The following is a 25,000-nucleotide window of genomic DNA, read 5'->3' as shown; positions in this document are numbered from 1 at the left end:
AAGCAGAAAACCTGACTCCAGGACAAGGCTCTAGTGACAAGTGTGATGGCTATCTATGCTCTCCCCAGGGAGTGGCACTATTAGAAAGTGTGGTCTCTTGGAGTAGGGGTGTCACTATGGGTGTGGGCTTTTAAGACCCTCATCCTACCTGCCTGGAAGCCAGTATTCTGCTAAGCAGCCTTCAGATGAAGATGTAGAACTCTCAGCTCCTCCTGCACCATGCCTGCTTGGATGCTGCCATGTTCCCACCTTGATGATACTGGACTGAGCCTCTGAACCTGTAAGCCAGCCTCAGTCAAATGCTGTCCTTATAAGAGTTGCCTTGATCACGGTATCTGTTCACAGCAGTAAAACCCTAACTAAGACACAATGTTAGACATGAGTTTGTGGGAGCTGGATTTCCCTCCCCATTGAATTACCAAAACCTCATACTTGAATCCTTTTAGTTCATGCCTCTAATCTTAACACCCAGGGAGCTAAGACAGAAGATTGCTGTGAGTTTGAGTCCAGTGTGATTGACAGAGTGAGTTTGGGTGAAATACGCAAAACCAACCTCACAAATCAAAACAAAGAAACAAGCAGAGATGATGGAAACAGCAAGCACCCAACTGTCAATCAACGAAAAAAATACGGAGATAAACCATGATGTCTAGGCAATGGAATCCTAAACAGCAGTGACAGCAACCAAAGGACACAGCTGTAAGGACAGATCTCACAGGTGCGTCACTACAATAAGATAGTTACAGATCATATACCTCATGAACAGCCTAAGCAAGTAATCCATAGAGTTCAAAACGTGGCAGACACCCTGAGTATCTGACTGTGAACGAGACCTGTCACGGGCATGTGACAAGTACTCCCTTGGGATTCTAAGGTGGTCTTAGGCTAGACTTCAACCTGAAAAACGTGGCTTACCATTGAGGCTACAGCTGCAATGGTCTACCCTACAACTTAACGGACACATTCCATTACTGCTTTCAGACATGCAGTCCGTAGGGAAGTTTTTACAGCCACACTCCTCCAAATCCAGATACAAATCTGGCTCCTAAGGGTGAAGACTAGAGTACTAGGTATAGCAACAACAACACACTCAAAGAGGATTGACTCAGTACTCTGGCTTCAGTCTTCACTGATCACACAATTAAACCACCGAGCAACTCTAGTCGCTCGACGTACTGACACACGTACTGACATGTACTTATACACTACAGTTGTAAATAAGCCCCCAAAGGCTGTGCAGGCTACAGCTCGACTTTATTCTCCCCCACCGGCACATTATAGACAAAAGCCACTCATCTGAATACATGGAGGAAGCTTAAAATAGCTGGTAATGACACCCTGGGTTTAAAACTTCACAAATCCATGAAGACAAAACATTTTCAACCACAATTCTGCAGGCACACGGAGCAGCCGCTTAGCTCTCTACTGCAAATGCACACTGACTGTACACTACTTCTAGGCTGGTGGCAGAAGCCTGGGGAGCCAAGACATAGTCCCTGGCCCTTTCAGTGAGACCACAGTTTCTGAAAGCATACTTGTAGGCCCTTGTGGGTCTGGGGTTAGGTCACATATGAGCAGCTACATACCTTCAAACGTTCGGCCCCGAGCTACAACCCCAACAGGAAAAGCATAGGTGATATCTAGGGGCTTCAAGCTCTCTCTGCTTTCAATCCTGAATGGAGAGGCTGGGCTTCTCCTTTACAGGTTCAGCTCTACTTCAGAATGTCTCAGACTGCTGATGATTTCCTACACACTCTTTCTTATAATAGTTCCTGTCAGCTACATATGGGGGGTGGGGGGGGCGGACACAGAGAAACATCACCACCCCGAGTCTAACTGTCTACATCTTTATTTGAGGCAGATGGCTTGACACCAGAGGTGGGAATTTTCTTTGCTTTTTCATGCTTGTTTTTGGTGAGCGTTTTCTTTCTTTCTTTGAAACATTTTTAAATATCATATTTCATATTTTTTGTCTAATAAAATGATTTTAAGGACTTAATCCTAAAACATCAATATTCCAATGGGCTTGAGGTGGGAAATCTTCCCAGAATGAACTTTTTTTTAACTTGAAAAAAATTTTAACATCATCATGCTATGTAGTACTGGCCTTTCTTGAACTCAACTGTGAGGCCCAGGTTAGCCTCAAATTTGTTATTCTGTTATCTCTTCAGCAGTGCCAGTGTGACAGGTGTGTGGTATAATACTGGGGAAAGAGGAGAGAGAGAGAGAGAGCTACTCTTTACACTTCTGAAAACTGAGATCAGGCTAGCTCAGCCAACCTGGAGCACAGATTCCCCCCCCCACCCCCCGCTTGGGACAAATGCTAAAATGGAAACAGGTAAGTTAATCGGTGTTTTTGTTCCCCTCCTCTCATCTCCTTCTTTCTTATTTTTATTCTGTAATGGATAAGGCAGTTATTGATCAAAATATCAACCTAAATTTCATGGAATAGGCCAGATCAAAATATCATTTAAGAAGCATGAGGCATTTACACTAAGTCCTCTTCCCCCATTATTTACACGGACGTCAAGTTTTTCTGAGTGCTTGATGGAATATGCATGTAATGGAAACAACAAATAGATAGTGAACTCAGTTGGAAGGCTGAAACCTGAAGGGTAAAGTGGCATGCCAGCTCTCTAAGGTGAAGCAATGCTGTTGGCTGCTAACATGCATGAGATGGCACATTACTAACATCTAGAAACTTTAGAGACAACTCTCCCATTAGTCACTATAAAAACAAAACAAACCAACCAACCAAAAACCAGAAGAGGGCTTTGAATGGCAATGAAGACCACTTACTTTACTTTTAAGCTGAAATTTGAAGGATTTGATTACTAAGATTTCAATCTGTGGTTTAAATAAAGGTCGATGACATCAATGCTTCACAAACCACTTTCTTCTGACTTTCCTGTGTTTTCTTGGTAGGGGTAGAGAGTGAAGGGCATGGACCAAATAAGCTGGCTTTGTCAGCATTAAGCAATGCTCCAAAATCCTTGATGCTCTTTCTTCACGACAACTCATGTTGGAAACCACCCAAATGTCTATCAACCTGTAACTGGACCGGAGAGGGTCCGCCTATACAGCAGGATCCACTCCTCTGTACAAGGTGAAGAGGTCCTGCCTCCTGGCTTCGAGCTCTGAGCATTGATTGAATACACTCTAAGACAGTTGGAAGACCATATTCCACTAATGGGAAAGGGAAATATCCGGAGATGAAAATGCTGGCAGTTTCTTGGGTCTTAGGGGAGGAATAGGAAACGATTGCACAAGGCTCTGGGGACTTGTGGTGTGTGGACAGGGTCTAAAATCGAGTCAATGGCTATGCAACTCTGCAACTTTTCTAGGAATCTTTGGATTTTCTAGTTAAAGGGAGTAGACTTATGGTATAAAAATTACCCCTCAGTGAAAGCATCTTTAAGAAAGTCCCTTCAGTGTTGGAGAGAGAACTCTACTGGTAAATTGCTTGCTACACAGGCACAAGGACTCCCAGCACCTTCATAAACCATCAGTTGCGGCAGTGCCTGCTACCCCTGGGCTAGGAAGCAGAGGCCAGAGCATCTCTGATGCTTTCTTTCTGGCTAGCTAGTGGAGCCCAGTGTGTGAGCTTATTAAGACACTCTGTCTCAAAAAAAAAAAAAAAAAAAAAAAAAAAAAAAAAAAAAAAAAAAAAAAAAAAAAAAAGAAAGAAAAAGAAAAGAAAAAAGAAAAAAAAAGGTGGAAAGCAACTGAGGAAGACAATGGCTGCTGAACTCTGGCTTTTACATACATGTACATCCATGAGAATAGCATGTACACAAACTTACTGCACATACGAATGGTGACTGTCGTCTTAGGGCTGGAGAATTGTCTTATTTGTTAAAGTTCTTGCTGTGCAAACATGAAGATCCAAGTTTATTTTTTAGCATTCATACAAAAATGATCAGGCATGGTGGCACATGCCTGTTAGGCAATGCTGGGGAGGCAGAGGCAGGAGAATCCCTAGGGCTTGCTTGCTAGCCCGTCTAGCCAAACCAGTGATCTCCAGGTTCAGTGAGAGATCTGTCTTACTTCTGGCCTCCACACGCACATGCACACTTGCATACACACACACATACACACACACACACACACACACACACACATGAACATGAACACGCCACACACATGGGCATATGCGTGTGGGTGGGAGAGGCTTTTTCATTCTTTGAGGAAAAGCTTGTGAGACCAGCTCATTTAGAATCTCTTCAAAATTCTTGTAAGCATCCAAAAACTCTGAAATGTTGTCTACAACTGAGATCGCACACAACAGTTCATTTTCACCCTGACACTTGTTTTCGCCATTACAACCTCTCTCACTGGAAAGCCTTCTGTTTTGAGATAGAGATCTCATTATACGACCCATGCTAGCCTCAGTCTGGTGATATGCTGTCTGTGCCTTTCAAGTGCTGGGATTACAGATGTGCACCCACCATGGTCTCTAGTTGCTTGGTATTCTCTTTAATTTCTGTGTAAGCATGCCTTCAGGAATTTCAAAGCCATGTCTGGATTTCATGGTGCTCATGAGTACACAAGTCAGGCTTTGAGGAATACTCAGGTCAATAAGTAGAAAAATACTCATGTCACGAAGATTCTACCAACTGGCGTCTCCAGCTAAGTACTGGCTGTGTTTTGTGCCTGACAATTTTTGCTTGTGTGGTAGGATGGTTAGAATTAACCTTTTCCCTAGCTCAGTTGTGAAGGCTATAAAATCCAAACATCAACATCTCCATCTCATTTGATACAGGGCAAAATCAGCCCAGCTGAGAATCAGTAACAGGAGTGAATAAGGTCTGGCCACCCACAAGCGGTATGTGGAACACACTTGTGTAGGTATAATACAAAGCAAAGGGAGACATACACAGGAGAGTCAGCAAAGCTGAATTCTGTTTGAGAGGCTTTAAAGCAGTCATGCTGATCAGGAGGGAGGCTCTAGGGAGCTAGGAAGTACCCTGTTTCCTCACCTGGGTGCTGGTTATACAAACATGTTCACCTCATGAAAAATATCCTGAGTATACTTTAAGTTTACACATTTTATTCATATATATTACCTTGAAATTTAAAAAAAATCATAAAATATGCGACAGTGGTGCTACAAAAACAGGGCATCTCAAGGTGACCCAGGAGGGACTTAACACCTTCCAAACAGGGTGCCAATTCATCCTTTAGTAGACCCACCACGGCCCACCTATTGGCCCACCCCAAGCTGTGAAACAGAAACCCACTGTATTCCACTGATGAATGAAAGCCTGTTCCTGCCACACGCTTCGTTAGCCAGGTGCCCAAGCCAAGGTTGAACCTCCAATTCCAGTTTTCAGCTCAGATTCGCAGAGCTCAGGCTTCAAATGGATTTCAGTGTGATGCTGAGTTAGAGAGCAAATGTGAGAGACCCACGCCAATGAGAAAGAAAATAATGGCGCCAATTCCCAAACCTGGGAGCCTCACTAAGCCCCTCTGGGGATTACCAAGGTGATTTGCTGACAGCTGCAGTTAATTGCAGTTAAGAAGGGAGTTGTGATTCATTTACATTCCTAATCTCAGTATAACTTGCCTTTATAATAGTGGGCCAGATAGGAAAATGCAGTTTGTGATCAGGGTGACCTCTGATCCCAGCTGAGTTAGAGATGAAAGATCCAGGGCTAATAATCTAATCAATAGCAAATCATTACACACCCCATAGTACTCAGCTAAGACCCTTAAAGCACCAAGAGTCATTTTTACCCTTTAAGCCTTGCCCACATCTCCAGACCTCTGTATGTGAAACATACTATCATTCGCAAATAAGAAATGGTCAAATGACTCTCACAAGCATATCATGTCCCTGCATATCCTGTGAATGGGGCTAACAGCTGCTTCTTCTGTCTTTTCCAGGTCCAGTTTCAGGCTAAGATTGTATTTGTGGCTTCTCTCCTGAAATGAGCTCAGTGTTTATGCAGGCACATGAACATTATGCTCACATTGCCTCTAGGGAGGCCAGGAATGAAGAAAAGGCACGTGTGCAGGTGATCAAAATGTTTGCCAGGCCATGAGCCGCAAAGTCCTTCATTTCTGATCCAGAAAGTTCATGTGTCCTGCTATCATCCGTGAGACTACAGAAAGTTCATTGTGAAGGGGGTACAATCTCAGCTCTCTGCCTTACCCTCACTAAACTAATTGCTACTTACCAACTGAGGGAGAAGAACTTGTGTCTTCAGTTATACACCCACTGGAGACCCCATCAGTCTCCAACAGACAATCCTAATTCAACGGTCTCAGAAACTGCCCTGGTTGCACTAAATGGGCCACAAAACAAAACCGAAAGCCATAAGTCTTTTGCGAAAGGGACAGGTAGCCAGTCAGGATTGACTGAGGTGGGAGGAAGCTAGATGCTCAGGGGAGGGTAGTCAGCCTGTATTATAGACATGTAAAAACTGGCAAAGAACAAAATTTAAAAGAAAATCCTGAGGACTCTCAGCATTCCTGACTGTATATATAACTGTTGTCTTGGTCATTCCAATATCCTTATAAATACACTATATGTAAAAGTTATTTACATGTGTCCGTTTACTTTCTCTACATAGTTTTCATTTTCCTCAAAGAGTAAATCTACACACACCACACTCTGCTGGAAGTAAAAACGTGGTTAGTTTCATCCTTATCTTTCAAGAGATAGCATATGGATTTTTTTTGTTTTTCTTTTTGTTTTTTGTTTTTTTTTTGTCTAAAATGTTACTTGACAATAGGTTTCATTTTACATTTTCCTAATCAGAGTGCTTGGAGAGTGTCCAGTGTTGGCATAAAAACCCACTGCATCATTTTTAATCAATTCACACCACGCACGTATTGTCACAGCAGCACAATATACAGTACCACCGTACTATTCATTGAAGTTTACCTTGCTCCCAACGTTTTGCCACTATATGATGTCAAAGATGTCCTTGTGTCTACATCATCAAACAAGGGCAACTGTAAGCAACTTACTTGTGAGATCTCTAGTTAAAAAAACTAGGATTTGAGCGCTAGGATTTGAGTTGCTGGCTTGAAGAACACACAGACACACACACACACATACACACACGCACATGCACACACATACACACATACACACACACATACACACACAGACACACACATACACACACACATACACACACACAGACACACACACGCACATGCACACACATACACACACATACACATACAGACACACACACACATACACAGACACACACACACGCACACGCACATACATACACACACACATACACACATACACACATACACACACACATACACAGACACACACACGCACATGCACACACATACACACACACATACACACATACACACACAGACACACACACACGCACACACATACACACACATACACACATACACACACAGACACACACAGACACACACACAGACACACATACACACACACATACACACACATACACACATACACACACAGACACACACAGACACACACACAGACACACACACACACACACATACACACACATACACACATACACACACATACACAGACACACACGCACACACATACACACACACACACACACACACACACGCACACACACACACACACATTAATTTAAATTCTGACCGCCTTTGTCAGATCTCTGTGGCGCTGTGTTGACAGCACGGCTCTGCTGGGAAAGCATCCGGAGGCTCCCTCACAGCCTCTCCTACAGAGCACGCTACCAGAGCTTTACCTTTGCCGACTGAGAAACAAAAAGCAAATCTCTTACTTTTAGCATCATTTCTTATAATAAATAAAGTTGGATTTTTTTCATACATTTAGAGACACTTTTACTTTCTTTTCTAAAGCTTTGATTTTCCTTAATTTTTAAAAATGTACATACAGTTATTTATTTGCTTTTGAGATAGGATTGTGCGCTGTAGCCTGGGCTCACTGCGAATTGCCAGTGAGGACCTTCCTTTGAGTCTTTCATGTGTACGTGTTCAAGTGAGTGTGTGTGTGCCTGTGATGTCACTCTGTTATTTGCATTTTTCCTGCACTTTATGCATTAGTTTGCATACTTTAGAAAGCATTGACTCATAAGGGCGTTTAATAGTTTGGAAAACAGTTGAGGACTGAACATGTCTTCTAAGAGCTGCACATTACTTTTCAGGGCACCTATCTTTTGATTTTTGTTTTAAAATTTTAATATTTAAAACATTTTTATCTCGCCCATGTATTTTTATGAGTGCCAGAGCACAGTTTGTGGGAGTTGGTTCTCTTCTTTCAAAATGTCTGTCCCAGTCATAAAACTCACACTGTTAAGTGTGGTAGCAAGAGCCCTTGTGCTGCGCTCTCGCACTGGCTTCTAAAACAGTTTCACATTAAACACATGTTACAGCATCTGAGTATATGTCATAGCCATTCTGAGACTATAGACCCATTTTCTTCCTTCAGTTGTGTATTATTTATTTTAGTACTTGTATTTTTTAATAGCAATCTTCATTTTTAAATCAATTCTTAAAATGCTATCCTTATTTAACAAGGCTAAGCATATCTTCAAAACAGTTATTTTCTCAGCTACGTGGATTTTTTTTTTTTAACCTTCATCTTTTGGTTGTCACTGACCTATGGGCTTAGATATAGCATGGATCAAAGTCCAACTCACATGCACACACACACACACCATATTAACATTATATAACGAATGCAGTTACCCTATAAAGACCGCAGATAATCCCCCAGTGCTAACTTGCTTTTTCTTGTACTTGTTGAGGCTGAACTGGAGCACTCAGTAGGTGAGAGTCTCTACCCCTGAGCTGTCTGCTCAGCCTTCCAGTAAAAACTCCACAAAAGAGCTTCTACTGGACAAAAATGTGGAACTGTATTGCTTACAACAAGGTAGATGACCCGGAGGGGACAGAGCTTCCTCGGGGAGGCAATTCACTTAGCTTTCACTTCTGCTTCTTTCTACACAGGGTTGAAAATGGACTTGGCAGGGAATTGCATTTACATCCTTTATATCTGCCTCAGTTCCCCCACACCCAGCCATCTCATCTCTCACATCTGGTCCCAAAGGATCCTGACATTCATTTTACATTCAGAGACTTATATAGGAAAATAAAAGAGAAAGCATAGACTTTTTTTTTTTTTAACATTTCACATACGCATTTGTTTTTCAAAAGAGTGTAACTAAATTCACTTCAAAATAATAGGAAAGGAAGAAGGTAGAGGGAGGCTGCTGGTCTTCCCTATGTGTGAATAATCAAAATAATAATAATCATAGAAAGTAGAAACTCAGCACTGGGAATTGATACAGGGGCTGGAGAGATGGCACAGCGGTTAGAAGTGCTTGCTCTTCTTTCAGAGGACCTGAGCTCAATGCCCAGCTCCGACCTTGGGTGGCAGGTTACAACCTGTGACTCTAGCTCCAAGGCACGGCACCTTTTCTGGCCTGCATTGTGTCTCTTACACATATACATACACACGAAAATAAAAAAAATGTTATAACTCGAGTTTTCTAATCTGGGTAAGCCTAAAGACCTATACTAGGTATTTGCCTTTTGTTTTTATTCATGCACTGAGAGTCAATAACCTTTTTGAAGATCACAGTTATATACGGTAACAATAAATTTTTACATCTCATAAGATAAAGTTAACAACCATGATCAGTTAAAGTAATGCCAGGTACCTATTAATTTGGATGAAAAGGTACAAGGATTATAATTTAATTTGATTCACTGTAAGTATTTTTAGATGACAGATACTAGGCATAAATGAGTAATATTTCTGCCCTTGAGGTACTTACATATTTTTTCCCTTAGAAATGCCAGAATTAAACTAACTCATAGAGGAAAGACAAGCTTGCCCTCAGAAGATTCTTCCACTGTGGTTGCTAGCATTTACATCCACCAGACGTGCTATAAGAATTCAAGATTTATTCCCGTCCTAACACTGACAGGTCAATAGTGAGATCCTGCACGTTCCATTATAAATGGTCCCAGTTACTCACTTAAGTCACTTCTAATTGTCACAGTAGAATAGAGAAAATTTTACAGAGAAAGATTCAAGAACGGCTGATGTAAAAAGGGCGCCTTCAGTCACGGTAAGACGGGACAAGAAGAGCCAACATGGGAATGATCCAGCTGGGTGCTTTGTTTTACATCATCTATGAGGAATGAGGTGATTGCAGAGCTTGTGAGTGACCCGAGGGATCTGGGAAAAGAAAAGAAGGCATTCGGCAGCACAGAACAGCCACTGGCTACCACTTAGCCAGGTGCTGGCATGTCACAGAACCTCCCTTCTCTATGAAAAATAAAACCAGGCCGGACTGAGGAACTTCCTCATCAGCTTTTAAAGACTGTCACTTTGCCCCAACACAGACCAGTTCCATCAGATGCTCCCAGAATGGGATCCAGGCTTGGTAGAATTGAGAAACATAGGATCTAATCTCTGCTCTCAGCCAGATCTCAATCAGATAACCAGCACAATGAACAGATAGGAGAGTGTGCAAAACCCATCAGGTAGATTGTCATTTCTAATCTCAAGTCTATAACACATAACGGTGTGCAGTTATATTCCCAGCTAAACCCTGGCTTCTTTGTACATGAATAATAAATATACTTGACTGAATGAATACAGGCACAGAATGACATGAACGGAATTAGGTGACTGATCCGTGCTAGCGTTTGTAACTCTTACCAATTGCAAAGGTAAGAAATAGATGTATAGCATCTTGGAAAACCCAAAACAGAAATGCTTTTAATATAAACTATAATTCAGTTGTGAAATGATGGATGTTTAACTTGCATTGGAAAACACTGAGCATCGCAGGATACGGGCCAAGGGGGTTGTGTTAAAGGGGATAAAAGGGTCATCCTAAGTGAGTACCATAAGTAGCCACACTATGAGGCTGGACCAAGTCAGTTCCTGTAGGGGAATCATGTGAATGAGGGCTTAACAGGTAAATGAGGGCCTGGAGAGATGGCTCAGTGGTTAAGAGATGAGGGCCTGGAGAAATGGCTCAGTGGTTAAGAGCACTGGCTGCTCTTCCAGGGGACCCAGTTCTGATTTCCAGCACTCATGTGATGGCTCACACCATTTGTAACACCAGTTCCAGGGGCTCCAACGCCCACCTCTGGCCCCTGTAGATATGTCTGTGGTACACAGAAATCTGCAGGCAATGCATCCACGCATGTAAAATAATTTTTAAAAAGTAAATAAAACTCTCCCTCATATGGCCTACCATCACAAAGTAGTAAACAGAGCAGTGTGGTTAAAATGCTGTCCCCAGAGGCTGGTCTCATCAGGGAGCTCTGTGAACCCCTGACTACTATGTATAAAGTCTGTGCCTGCCCACATGTTTGCATGAATATTTCTCACTCTTTTTTTGAATCAGGAATCTCTTTGGGAATTGGGAGTGGTGGCCTATGTCTGTAATCTAGCATTTGGAAGGGGAGGGCACTGAGGCAAGAAAATCTCATTAGTTTGAAGCTAGCCTGAATGATAAAATAAGACTCTGCCTCAATAATAAAACAAAGCAAATAAATAAATAAATCTTTGTTAGCTTAGGACCCTTCTTAGAAAAAAAAATGTTTCTAAGTGTACAAAACACAAAGGATTGCAACAAGCAAAAACTGAATTACAAAGCATTTATGTTACAGCCTGGTAATAAATTTACTTATTGATCAACATTGATTGACAAGCTCTAACTGTCTCCAGAGAGCTTAGCAATAATCTTTACTCTGTAGTGATAAAGAGCTCAGATACTCTGCAGTATCTGCAACCGTATATATGATGTGAAAACACCCGTGGTTTCTATTGGCAACATGGTTATAAATACTAGTAACACTGCTATAGCCTGCTGTCTCTGCTTGTAATTGGCTAAATTTCAATTATAGGTATAAAATCTGTTGTCCCCTTTTATGTTTGCAACTTTGAACTCTCTGGAGTCTAATGAGGAACCTCTGACCTGTATAATAGAGGCCTCTTGAAAGGCCTCTAAGACTCAGCCAGAAAACCCTCAGGACTCAGTAACTTCACGTACTGGGTGAATACATGCATGGATACAGCGCTGGGGTAGGCCCAAATAAAACATAGAAAGCAAAGAGTTCTTAGACTCAGAACAGCTAAGGAAACCTCTACAAAGCTCTGTCTCGAAGATTCAAATACATTGATTATCTGAATTAAGATTCAAATGTATTCATAATTCACTTTTGCAAACTTTTTAGTGTTCTACATAGTTCCCTTAAAATGTACAATGAAAGTTCATAAATCAGAAGAGAGAAGAAAAGAGAAAGTAAGCTGGAAACATAAAATGAAGGTTAAAGCTCACAAACACAAAAAATGAAGTAAGCCACACCTTCAGTCCTGGGCAGCAGTTGGGCATGCATCTAAAAATCGAAAACTTGAATAGTCACAGAATTCAGGAAAATATTGACCTCTGCAGTAAGACAAAAATTTCTCCTATGGATCCTTATAGAAAGACTGATTTATAAAGTGTATTTGTAAAACAGCTCAGTGGACAAAGGTGTCTGCTACCAAGCCTAAGGACTAGAGTTCAAGTCCCAGAATACACAGAGGAAGACATGACCTAACTCCCACAAGTTGTCTTCTGACCTCCACCCATGGCAAAGCACTGCATGCTCCCCACAAATTAAATATAAATGTAATTAAAAAAAAAAAAGAGGGCCGGGCAGTGGTGGTGCACGCCTTTAATCCCAGCACTTGGGAAGCAGAGGCAGGCAGATTTCTAAATTCGAGGCCAGCCTGGCTCTACAGAGTGAGTTCCAGGACAGCCAGGGCTACACAGAGAAACCCTGTCTCAAAACAACAACAAAAAAAAAACAAACAAACAAACAAAAAAAGAGAATCCCACAGATCTTTACAAAGAGAATATTGTAAATAATGAAGCTTAAAAATACTAGTAAGAAACAGGAAAACATTTCACAAAAAATTTAAAGCAGTATACATTATTTTTTTAAAAAGTATTTATTTATTATATGTAAGTACACTGTAGTTGTCTCCTGACACACCAGAAGATCCTGACACACATCAGATCTTGTTACAAATGGTTGTGAACCACAATGTGGTTGCTGGGATTTGAACTCAGGACCTTCAGAAGGGCAGTCAGTGCTCTTAACTGCTGAGCCATCTCTCCAGCCCCCAGTTTATTTTATTTAAAAAAAAAAAAATGGCAAAATAGCAAGCCATTCAGCTCAGTGGTGAAGCACAGCTCAGCTGACAGCTCTAGCTAATGGCCTGTGGCCATTCACATCAGAACTGAATCAGGAACACCCCACAGCAGGAGGTGGCAAACTTTTCTTAAGGTCTCCAAAAGCCTATCTCTGAGCTTTGTAGGAATCAGGTATTCCATGGCAAACTGCTGGGTTACTGTCTTGTGCTCCAATGAGGTTTATTCATAGACTCTAAAATTTGAATTTCTTACATGTTTCATAAATTGTGTAGGAAGCCCCCACCTCCACCCCTTTAACTTTTCCTTAAACCTTCTCTTCTAAAGATAGAGAAACAATACTTAGGTTACTAAAAGAAGCAAGGGACTGGATTTGATCTATATGAAGATATGTGTAATTGGGGGAATTGAATCACGTGTTTATAACTGTTTGTAAACCTAGGTCTTCTAAAAAAAATGAGGGCATTTCATGATCCCGTTCACAATGAACTTAGAAGCCTTCAGACAGCTGTAGCTTCTCTCTCTGCTCTGAGAGAGGGTGAAGGCTTGGCGCTTCCCACGATCTACTGGGTGACAATTTGCTTCATCTTTTTATGTTTCAGTGTCTTCATCTGTGATGGGAGATGCTTACAGTGAGCCCTTTACCCGTGGCTGGGACAGTTAGTAATTGCACCGGTAGAGCCCAGGCAAGTGTGAGGAAATGAGGAATGACAAACACCCAGAGGAACCCTATTCTTATTCAAGGTGACAGTTACACTGTCACCTACAGTGCACACAACAACTTGAGCTCCCAACAACAGACAGTTGGAGTTCAATAGGGATCCTGGTTGCCCCCAGCAACTCACCCTGCTGGTGTTCCACTGTAGGCTGTGCTGGGTTACCTTTGTGTATTTTCTTAAGGTTTTTGGTTTTGTTTTGTTCTTCAGTCGGGTCTGCGAATCGGGCTGTGTATATGACATGGGCTCCTTGAACCACGCAAGGATAAAATTCTTTGCTGAGCCAGGGAAATGCCGATGTAACCTCCAGCACATCCCAGAACAGGCTCAGAGCTTGTTGGCCTTTGGGACCTTGTAACTCCTGAATGCTTGACTGTGAAGCACTCACATAATGAACAAGGCAAGGTCTAGAGTTACATGTAAGTTGCAGTAGTTATTTCTAAGGACACTTACTCTTGAGTGCGCGTATTCATTCACTGGAACAATAAGGCCTTGTACTATTAAGGTGAAATGTTGGGTTTGAGTCCAAGGACTACTGTTACCAAACCTAGCCACAGGGCCTTATCCACGTTAATATTTATTGCCTATTAATGACATTTGCTAAAATCCACATCTTCTAAAGTTTATACAACTTTCTAAGTAGCCCTCAAGGAAAACAATTTTCAGCGTGACCCCATCTTTTAAATTTCTTCACTTCATTAATCTGTACCTCCAAAGACAAAATTAAAATGTGTGTTTAAATAGCCAGATAGTCTCCTTTCTCACAGTTATATCTTTTATATCTACCCTATTAACTGGGACGGAGTGGGCTGCTTGAAAACAGGCCAAATGAGTCTGAGAAGCCAACTCCTCCACAGAGTACCTGGAGGAAGAGCTGGGGCATTTTCTAGAAAGGTCCTGTGTAAGTCTATTCCCTTTTTCTATTTACTGAACCCCATCAGAGTTACAGTGTACCCTCTGAATCCCCAGGGAGTTTATGTTCTCAAGGAGAATTAATCGCACAAGGGATGTTCATAACACTTTATTTTTCCTTTTCTCTCTCTCTCTCTTTTTTTTTTTTCAGAGACAGGGTTTCTCTGTGTAGCTCTGGCTGTCCTGGAACTCACTCTGTAGACCAGGCTGGCCTCAGACACCAGCCTGCCTCTACCTCCCAAGTGCTGGGATCAAAGGCGTGCGCCACCACGCCCAGCTCATAACACTTTATTTCAACACAGAAGAAAGTAGGTAAGAATACAGGGGTGTGTGTCTGTGCATGTGTGCTTGTGTGCTTGTGTATGTCTCTGTATGTGTGTGTCTGCATGTGTGTCTCTGTGTGTATGTCTGTGCATGTGTGTGTCTGCGTGTGTGTGTCTGTATGTGTGTGTGTGCATGTGTGCGTGTCTAAAGTGTATGTCTGTGTATGTGCAAGTATGTGTCTCTGCATATGTATGTATCTGTCTGTGCATGTGTGTGCATGCAGGTGTGTGTGCATGTGTGTGTGTGTGTGTTTGTGTAGTCACATTTCCACTGTGAAGTCATGGGAAGAGAGAGCCACTCTTTACTCAGCAATCACTCTCCCTTTAGTTTAAAAAGTGCAGCTCTTCGCAAGCAAAAGCTCCACTTTTCCTCGATGCAATAGACCCAGCCGTTGTCCTCCTGCCCAACAAACATGGACTCCACGCTCTTCAACAGCAGGCTGCTAAGAATGGGAGCCCAGACATTCTCAGCCTTGCAATGCTGATCTGAGATTGACTTCCCTCTGCTCTGCTAGAAGAAAAGGATCCCTGCCCCCAAGTTGTTCTTCCAAACATGACATGAGAGGCCTTTTATAAACCCCTGGGTTCTACTCACTCTTTATTGAATTACAATGAGATGGAAAGAGATCTGGTGGCCCACACACTTAAGCCTCACATTCTAGTTGGTCTTACTTTGCAAAAAATAAAAAATAAAATAAAGTAAAATAAAATCTATTGGTAGTCTAGTTTCTAGTTTCCTTTTATCATCTACAAATTATGCTTGCAACTTGGTCCACGTGCCAGCTTCCATGGAAACAAGCCATTCTGTGTATATTCACTGAACACTGGCGAGGTAGCAAGGCTAAGATGTACAAACTACTGCCCATATGAGGAAAATGTATTATTCACTTCTGTGATCCCGAGGAAGGATGTGTCTGATAATGGGAACAGAATATAACCACTCACTTATGCCACTTACTCTTTTTTTTTTAAAGTGCTGAGGAATGCCTCTAATTTGAATTCATTATTATTGTCTTGAGATATTACCGATAGACGGCTGCCAAAATATTGTACAAATGAGGTGGTAATATATCATGAGTTACCTGAGCCAACTGGGTTTGCCACTTGGCAATAAGCCTTGCTCCCTCTGTGAAATCAACAGCTTGGTTGTGGAAGTTAGCAGGCTTTCAGCTGCCTCTGTGACTGCCTCTCTAAAGACACACCTCTGCCGAGTAAGCTCCCGGCAGACTGTTGTTCATACATTCTGTGGCTGACCTGGAAAGGACTAAATATGTGTAGGATGACCCAGGATTGGTGCCAGGTGAGGGTTTGACTATCTGGGTTTTATTTGCCTGGCTCATTTAAACCAAGGGGTGAATATGAATTTTTTTCCCTTATTTTTTAGTAACCGCTCAAAACACTGTGGTAATAGGGACCCAGTGGACTGAGAGCTGTAATTAGTGATGTAAATGAGGGGGAAAAATGTTCTCTGGGGACTCGGTGAGCTAAGCAGATTTACCCCTGGGGCCTTGTGACCACTGTCATCAACTTCCTGATGCTCCATGATCTTGGGAAACACCACCATGGGGTGGATTAACAGATAAGAGGGGACGGAGGCTTTAGCGGGTAACTGAACATGGTCCAGCTTTTGCCCAATATGATAGATCTGAGCTGCCCATCAGGCAATTCTTTCGAACCCTCTGCCCTTGCCCTCTCCTTCTTTCTCTGACAGGGTCTCTCTATCCCAGGCTGATCTCACCTGGTAGCCGAGAGTTGACCTTGAACTTTCCTGCCCCCATCTCCTAAGAGCTTCGATTGCAAGCTTCTAAGCACCAAGTCCAGTTTATGCAGTACCCACTACTGGCCTCTAACCCTGGGCTTCCAAATGCTTGGCAAGCACTCTAGCAAGTGAATTTCACCACTAGCCCTAATATCTCTCTTTTGATTAAAAAAATAAAATAAGAGCCATTTATTGCTTGAGAGGGTTTAACTGGCTAGAATACTTTGGAATTGCCAAATGATATCTTTCAAATACCACTCTTTGGTTGGTATTTCTATCTGCAGAATATTAGAATACAGGGCTAACCTTGAGTTACGAGTGTGCTGTGACTCATTCACTGATAAACCAGGAGGGGATAATTATCTTATTTATGGTAAACATTTCTGGGTGACTAGAAGTCAAGACAAAGTAGTAGGGAAAGGGTAGGGCCATTTTTAAAGGATATACGATAAGAGACAAGTGCAAGGTATATGCTGTGTCATCGGCATCCAGTTTCACAGTGGTGTCACCAAGTTACCATCCAGGAGGCTGGCTCCTGGGCCTAACAAAACTTTCAGTCACTATGCATCAACTTTGTTGTAATGCAAGGCATTAGAGAAGTAGGCTCTTAATTTTCTGCAATGTTATTATTCTTTGAAAGTACACACACACACACACACACACACACACACACACACACACACACTACTTTTGGGGTATAGACAACTCAAGTTTTTTTTAAAGAAGGACGCCTAACAGATTATCAAGACTCTCGCTCCAAAAAGGGAGAAAAGACAGTTGGTGATAGCGATCAGTAGGAGAGTTTCTGTTTTCTTAGCCCACAAGAAGCACTGGATTCAATCCTCAATAGCACATGCGTAAGCGTGAACTTTGTAGGAAAAGGGTTAAATATATAAGGAAAGTCAGTTGGAAATTTTATTGCTCTTGGTACAAGGCCACGGCAAGACTTATGGGACAGAAGGCTTAAAGAACATAAAGGTTATGGGTGGGTAGGGTACAGGTACATCATTTAGAAAAAAGTAAATGCTGTGTTTAAAATAGACTTGGACCATTTGAATGGTCTGAAATCTGTAAACAAGGAAGGTAGGGCTTCAGTAGATTCAGTTGTGGCAAACAGAGTTCCTGGCTTTCATTCAATACCTATTTACATAGTCGACAGACAAACATATACATGAGGACCTTGACAGGAACTTCAAAGGGACAGCATACAGACCTTGGGAGGTGAGGAGGGGACACATGCCCAGCAGGGAATCTCCAGCAAGCAATGTAAACACCTGTTCAGGGTTTTAAATGCTAGGGAAAATATGAAAATGAAGGCAATCACCAATGTCTTTTTCTCTTTATAAAAAAACCATTATTTTGATTTTACACGTGTGTATCATATGTGGTTGTCCACAGAGCAGAAGAAAGCACCAGATGTCATAGAGCTGGAGGGAGCCACTTGGAGGTGGGTGCTGGGACCTGAACTTGGGTCCTCTAGAAAAGAGGCGCATACTCCTAGGAGCTTGGCCTTTCCAGCTCTGTCACTGACGCCCTAAGTCGCCAGTCGCTTTGGAAACTGGGAAGGTATAAATGGTCCATACATTGACTGTGATTGAAGCAGAGTGTAAATAGGGCGGGGTGGGGGGAGGGAAAAAGCTTCTTGAAAATCAGTAAGTCTGGAAATAATAAAAATAATTTAAAAAGAATCTACTAGACCCAGGTTAAAGAAAGTTAATTGTCATGTTAGTTGCTTAGTTAACAAAAACATTTTTCTTTTTTTCTTTTTTCTTTTTTTTTTTGAGACAGGGTTTTTCTGTGTAGCCCTGGCTAGGCTGGAACTCACAGAGATCTGCTGCCCAACTGCTGGGATTAAAAGTGTCTACCAACATGACTGGCAAAATCAAAATTTTAATAATGAAATATGTAAAGCAGATATATTAACTAGTTAGTTAAGGCCAATGCTAATCCGGCATAGAAATGTACTTTATGTATGAAGCAGCATTTTACAGAATACCTTGAGATAAGTGTTTTAGGAACATTATACAGCAGACCACAGGCTTATATATTTTTATTACCAACATTAATATTTGTACTAGACAGATTGAGTTTGCTATATTTAAACTGTAGTCACTTTCACAATACTGATTATTGTTCAGCAAGTAAATTCACAAGGACAGGAAGAGTTGCCACAGCAAAACAGGGCATGCTTCTCACACCAGGTGCCCCACCTGGGAGATGAAGCGAGAGAAGAAACTTTTGTATTGGGTACCTATTTATCCTACCTTGGGGGAAAATAATTATTACGAAGCAGGAACGTGAAAGAAGAACCAATTTGTCATAAACCTGAGGCCTGTGACACACCAGTCTGCCTTCTGGGAACGTTTTGTTTAATCTTTATTAGGAGGGAGACAAGGGGAGTCTAGAGGCCGGGGTGAACCAGGGAAGAAGTGTAGTTGGGATCCTCTTCATCAAGCTACGGGATGAGGGACGAGAGAGTTGTTGTGTTTCTGACCTCAGAGGGGAGAGTCCTAGGTGAACCTCAGCAGTTCCCAGGACTCCTCCAAGTTCCAGCAAGGCCACAGTGGAGCAGGAATCACCACCCACACTCTAGTACAGTGTGGAAATGTCAAGGAACTTATCCCGCTCCACCTGTTCTCCCCAGAGTCCCAGAGCTACACCAGAACAATGCAACAACGCTACACGGTACATGGGGAAAGCACAGCTGTAACGATTAGGCCACCAAGGCCACGTGAACAACCCCTTGTACAACATCCTTGTAGAGGAAAGAGAATTTAATTTCCTATTTCTGATGATTCATCTGACTCAAGTTCTCTTGTTCGTGGACTGTGTCCTTTTAAAAAAACAACACAGGGGTACTGGGGAGATGGCTCATTGGTTAAGAGCACTTGCTGGCCTTACAGAGGAGTTTAGTTCCCAACAGATGCACTGTGCAGCTCACAACTGCCCGGAACACCAGTTCCAGGGGGCTCTGACATTCTCCTCTGACTGCACATACGAACAAAGGAACACAAATGTACAAAGAAATAAAAGTACAACAACTCTTTTGTTTGTTTTAAGACTGACACAGGCATGGTCAGATACAGGTAGGACTTGGCATGCTAGCGCTACTACAAATTGAGAAAAGACAAGGGGCCCGTGCCTCCTGCAGGGATGAGTTAGGCTTCCCCCGATAATCACTTAAAACACTCAATAGGGAAAGAAACTACCAGGCTGAAATCTGGAACAAAGCAGGACCCCAAAGAGCTATCGAGGGGACACATTTCTCCTCATGGGGCACATGTGCTGACAGGCATCTATCTGAACTGATTGTGGCACCCTCGTTAGGAGAAGCAGAATGGAAGTTAAAGCATAGGGCACACACAAGACCCTTCTTCTGGCACACAGGGCTTCTAAGAGCTCTGTGTGAAACTGAAAATTAGGGCGGGCCAGAGCAAACCTACCTTCTAGCCCTCCATGGGCAGGAACTGTGGTATATGAAGGGTATGTTAGGGTGGATGGAACTGTTTTTTTTTTTTGTTTTGTTTTGTTTTGTTTTCTGATACAAACAAAAATAGAGCATATTTATTAACAGTAGGAAAACTACTTACAATAACAATGCATTACATTTCCTATAATAAACACAGCCAGAAGAGAAGAAGAAACTTCTTAGTATTCTGATGCAGTAGAGTCAATGACTGTACCATACACACCTTAACATACCCACATAAAGCATTCATTTCATAGGCAGGAAAAAAATGACTTTTGTCTGACACTGAAATAGATTTCCTGGTTTTCAGCTTTGATTATGTACTACACATAGACTTCAAATATTAAAAAAAAAAAGTTAACAACAAAAGGTGAGCATGATGGCACAATATCTTTAGTCCCAACATTAAAAGCAGAGACAGGTAGATCTCTCTGAAACCAAGGCCAGCCTGCTCTACATATCAAGTTCAAGGGGATGGAACTGTTTTAAATGCCATATTCTCAAGGAGGGTCTTAGGTTCAAACTCAAATTCATACCACTTAGGTGGTATATTTTAAAAGAGTGAGGTTATGGCTTAATGAGCCCAGACACGGAGTGCAGCCAGGACCAAAAGAGAGTCCTTCCTGGAAAAGGCCACTCAGCCGCAACATATCTCTGTAAATATTTTTTAGTGGGCAGTAATGAGAAATTCCTGATCAAGAATAAGCAAGCACACATATAAGAGCAAAAAGTGTCAAGTATGGAATCTACTAAAACCACACATTTTAAGTCGAGGCGAGGCACGGGTAAGTTTTTGTTAACTCCTGAGTTCAGTTATTCATTCTACATGTCTTGGGCATTTCCTCTGTGCCGGACAGTGTTGCATGTGCTGAACACATATGCTGTCACATGAACAAGTCGCCAGGCAGAAGTCTGCTGACCTACCATCAGATTAGCGCTTAAATTACCTTCTGAGTTCTCCCAAGATTTCCAGACACAAAGCCTAATGAGCACCCATGACCATTTAGAGGCAGATTTTGAAATAAACAGAAGTCTCTTAGGACTGAAGTTGATATCACTGGTTCCTTTCTCAGAATCTTATTCCCCAAAGGTTCCGTGGCTGAGCTATGCATATAAGCAGGAAGGTGATACAAGACAAAGCGAGTCCTTCCTCAACGACGTTACCTCAAGGGTAAATACCTCTAACCTTGTGAAGGTCCAAACAGGTGGCCTGTTACTGGGAATCATAGCATGAACTGGAAAACATTGGTTTTGAAGGTTCATCTGGAAAGAGTCAAAGGCATAGGAAGGGTGGAGGACACTTAGACCAATATTTAGTTACCCAGGGACTGCCTGCATTCACCACAGTGCGAGCAGAAATATCAGCAGTATACACCATTTAGGACACTGAAGTGTGTTTGTACTAATTATTAACCCGTATCTTTGACTCAGGCTTTCCCAGTGAGTATTCAAACCGTCACCTCCGCAATTCTGTGTTTGTTTTCTCTTATTAAACATTCTGTCAATTGTCATTTACTCCGCCCCCAGGAGCCCTTGCCTTCTTCTAACTTCTGCCAAAGCACAACAGTATGGTGTAATCATAATAAAAATCAGAGTTGGCCAGGAAGGTGTCATTGAGCCTGTAATCCCAGCGTTCAGGAAGCAGAGGCAAGAAGACTGTGAGCTTGAGACCAGCCTGGGCTACACAATAAGAGGGAGTCTCAAATGTTAAGAACGATCAAGTCACGCTTATCCCATTTTACACATGAGGAGACAATAAGCCAGGACACTTCCTGAGACAGGTGCAGAGGAGCGTGAGAATTTGGTTTACCTGCTCAACCGACCTGAAGTTAAATTGTGCTCGGCCAGCGGTTCCTCTCACCTGGACGAGGTTCAGTTAGTTTCTAAGGTGCCGTGGGGGATGAGAGGGAAGCCCTGTGCATTCGAATGCACAGTTCTAGCATGGGCTGGCTTTCCCCTCCCTGCCGTTAGAGTTGTTTCATCTACTAAGTCATGTCTTGACTTAGGCAGTGGTTTACAAAGCAGTTTCTTCCAGAGGGAGGCACCACTGGGCAGAAGTTTTGGACTAATGAAAATGCAGAGCATTCCTGCAGCCTCAGAGAGCCTCTGCGCCTTCAGGGCCTCAGACCATTGCTGTAGCCGACAGGAAGCCTTCGGGGCTTCAGGACTCCTCCCAATGCATTCCCAACACTGACTTATTTCATCCTTCACAAAAGATCGTACTATCGCAGTCATAGCTTTTAAGTTGGCTGTCTCCAGAACATCAGAACATAATCTGTGGGTCTTGAAAACGCTCACTCAGGAAATAGTGCAGCAAAAGAGACCCTGACTTGACCTTCCCTTCTTTGCGGGCCTCTCAGACAGCCTGCCTTGCCTTCTCCAGGTATCTGTGTATACAGGGGGATGAGGCTGAAGGTTACCCAGGACTAGCGTTAAGTCAGGGTTGAAGAGAGATGTGACCAACAGCTGTTTCTTTGGTCTCCATGGCAAAGATGGCTCACACAGAAGGGACAGACCACCTCCCTTTATTAAAAGAACGTTCTTTTATCCTCCTAGAGCTGATGAATCATTCTGGGGCAGCCTTTCATTTAGACTTTATGATTTACTGGTCCTAGAATGGTGCGATGTGAAAGGATGTATTAACCCAGTAAAGAGGCAAACCTTGAGGAAAAAAAAATTGTTGTTGACAACAATTTGCTAATGCACTATTTGGATTACTGGTTACAGCCTTCCTAGTCCTCCAGCCTGGGTTTCGCACTCACCACCACCAGGTACAGAAGGGGGTTCGCAAGCATCTGAAACAGTGACTGCCAGGTGAACTAACCAGGCAGAAAGCAATATAACAACATAATAGTCGGTCTCTTCAAGTCTGTGGAGAAAGCTCTTACCTAGGCTGCCTTCTGAGATGGACATGACTCACTTCTTTTTTTTTTTCTTTCTTAAATTAGATATTTTCTTTATTTATATTTCAAATGTTATCCCCCTTTCCTGGTTACCCCTCCGAAACCCCCATCCCTTCCACGACTCCCCTTGCCCACCAACCCACCCACTCCTGCTTCCTGGCCCTGGCATTCCCCTACACTGGGGCATCGAGCCTTCACAGGACCAAGGGCCTTTCCTCCCATTGATGTCAGATAAAGGCCATCCTCTGCTACATATGCAGCTGGAGCCATGGATCTCACCATGTGTATTCTTTGGTTGGTGGTTTAGTCCCTGGGAGCTCTGGGGGATACTGGTTGGTTAAGACTCACTTCTTAAGTAACTGACGAGTTCAGAGGTCACATGGGTGATGAGGTATGGTCTGTTCTGTTCTGTAAGGTGTCCAAACCCAGTTTGAGTTAACACTGACAGTGTGAGAGATTCCACATGCACTTGAAGCCAGTCTGTTAGCAGACTAACAGCAAGTCCTTGGCCCTTTGGGAACTTGGGATCGTTGCTGGAAAATAATTTTTAGGCTAAGGAAATGTTTGGAAGTTCTGCTTTCAGTTAGCTCTTTAGGGTATTAGTTGATCACTGCCCCAGAAAAAGAAGGAAGGGGGAGGGGAAGGGAGGAAGAAGAAGAGGATGAAGAGGAAGAGGAGGAGGTGGGGGAAGAGGAAGATCAACAACAACAACAACAACAACAGTAGCAGAAAAATAAATTAAAAATTTCCAAGTGTGTAAACACAAAAGCCAAACTCTGGTGATCAAGTTCCTCACTGGTGATGGTGCAGCCTCCCGGGATGGACCTCTCAGGCCCTGCCCTCAGCCCTGTACTTCACAGGCTCTTTCTAACTGGAGGCATGAGAAGGGGAGTCCACTTGCTGACTGAAGCTTTATGGAACTGGAAGTTCTCCATGCAAGCGAGGAGGTGGGACTAAAATGCTACCAACATTAAAAGACGATGCTCCAGCAGGAAACACCACTCCGCACTCACAGAACCTGACTGATCAAACGGAATAGGTGTGCAGGTGATAATCCATACAGCTCATCACAGACACAGAGTTCCCTCTACTTTGAAACTGCACTGTCAGAGGCAGCTAGAGTCCAACTTCTGTCCCGTCCCATAGTGATGCCACCTTCCTCCTGGACTCTCCCGCTGGTCCAGTGTGACGCCCCCACCAAGGACACCGGTGACCCCTATTTTCCGATCTTCACACCTCCAGTTCCCGCATGACTCCCCCGCCTTCATCTCCGTTCCTCAACCAGCACAGTATGCCTGAAAGCACACTAATGAGTAAGTAGCACATAGGAATAAAAACCATTTCTAGAACACCTACTATGTGCCAAGTCTATGTTTAATTATTTGAGAGGACTTCCCATTTACGCACCCTCCCCCCATCATTTGAGGCACGCAGTGTGGTGGTTAGAGACCAATGCTCAGCAGCCTGTTAGCTGGGTGGGATTTTAATTATGGCTTGTAGACCACATCTGAGGGGACCCAAATGCTGTCTGTAAGGCTCCTCTTGACTCAGAGTCTATGATTATTACTCATTTTCCTCCACTTTTCTTGGAATATAGTTGGGCATTTTTAAGAATATAAATTTTGTAAGAGCCAGGGCTGTTATGAGGAAAGGTACTCTAATATACCCCAATCTTTCCCATTAAAGGGGGATTGCCTCTGTAAACTCTCCACTTATCAAATGATGTCTCCCTTCCCCAGCCTAACA

General features: G+C 42.8%; 1 protein-coding gene across 2 annotated transcripts in view; it reads right to left on the bottom strand.

Annotated features, from left to right (window-relative positions):
• The window catches only part of Papss2 (3'-phosphoadenosine 5'-phosphosulfate synthase 2), a 74,151-nt gene that overhangs the window by 48,406 nt on the left and 745 nt on the right, over positions 1-25,000 (bottom strand). The window lies entirely within an intron of this gene.

The sequence above is a fragment of the Mastomys coucha genome, unplaced genomic scaffold, assembly GCF_008632895.1.
Source record: "Mastomys coucha isolate ucsf_1 unplaced genomic scaffold, UCSF_Mcou_1 pScaffold21, whole genome shotgun sequence".
Classification (NCBI taxonomy): domain Eukaryota; kingdom Metazoa; phylum Chordata; class Mammalia; order Rodentia; family Muridae; genus Mastomys; species Mastomys coucha.
This window is presented reverse-complemented; position numbering and strand designations above follow the sequence as displayed.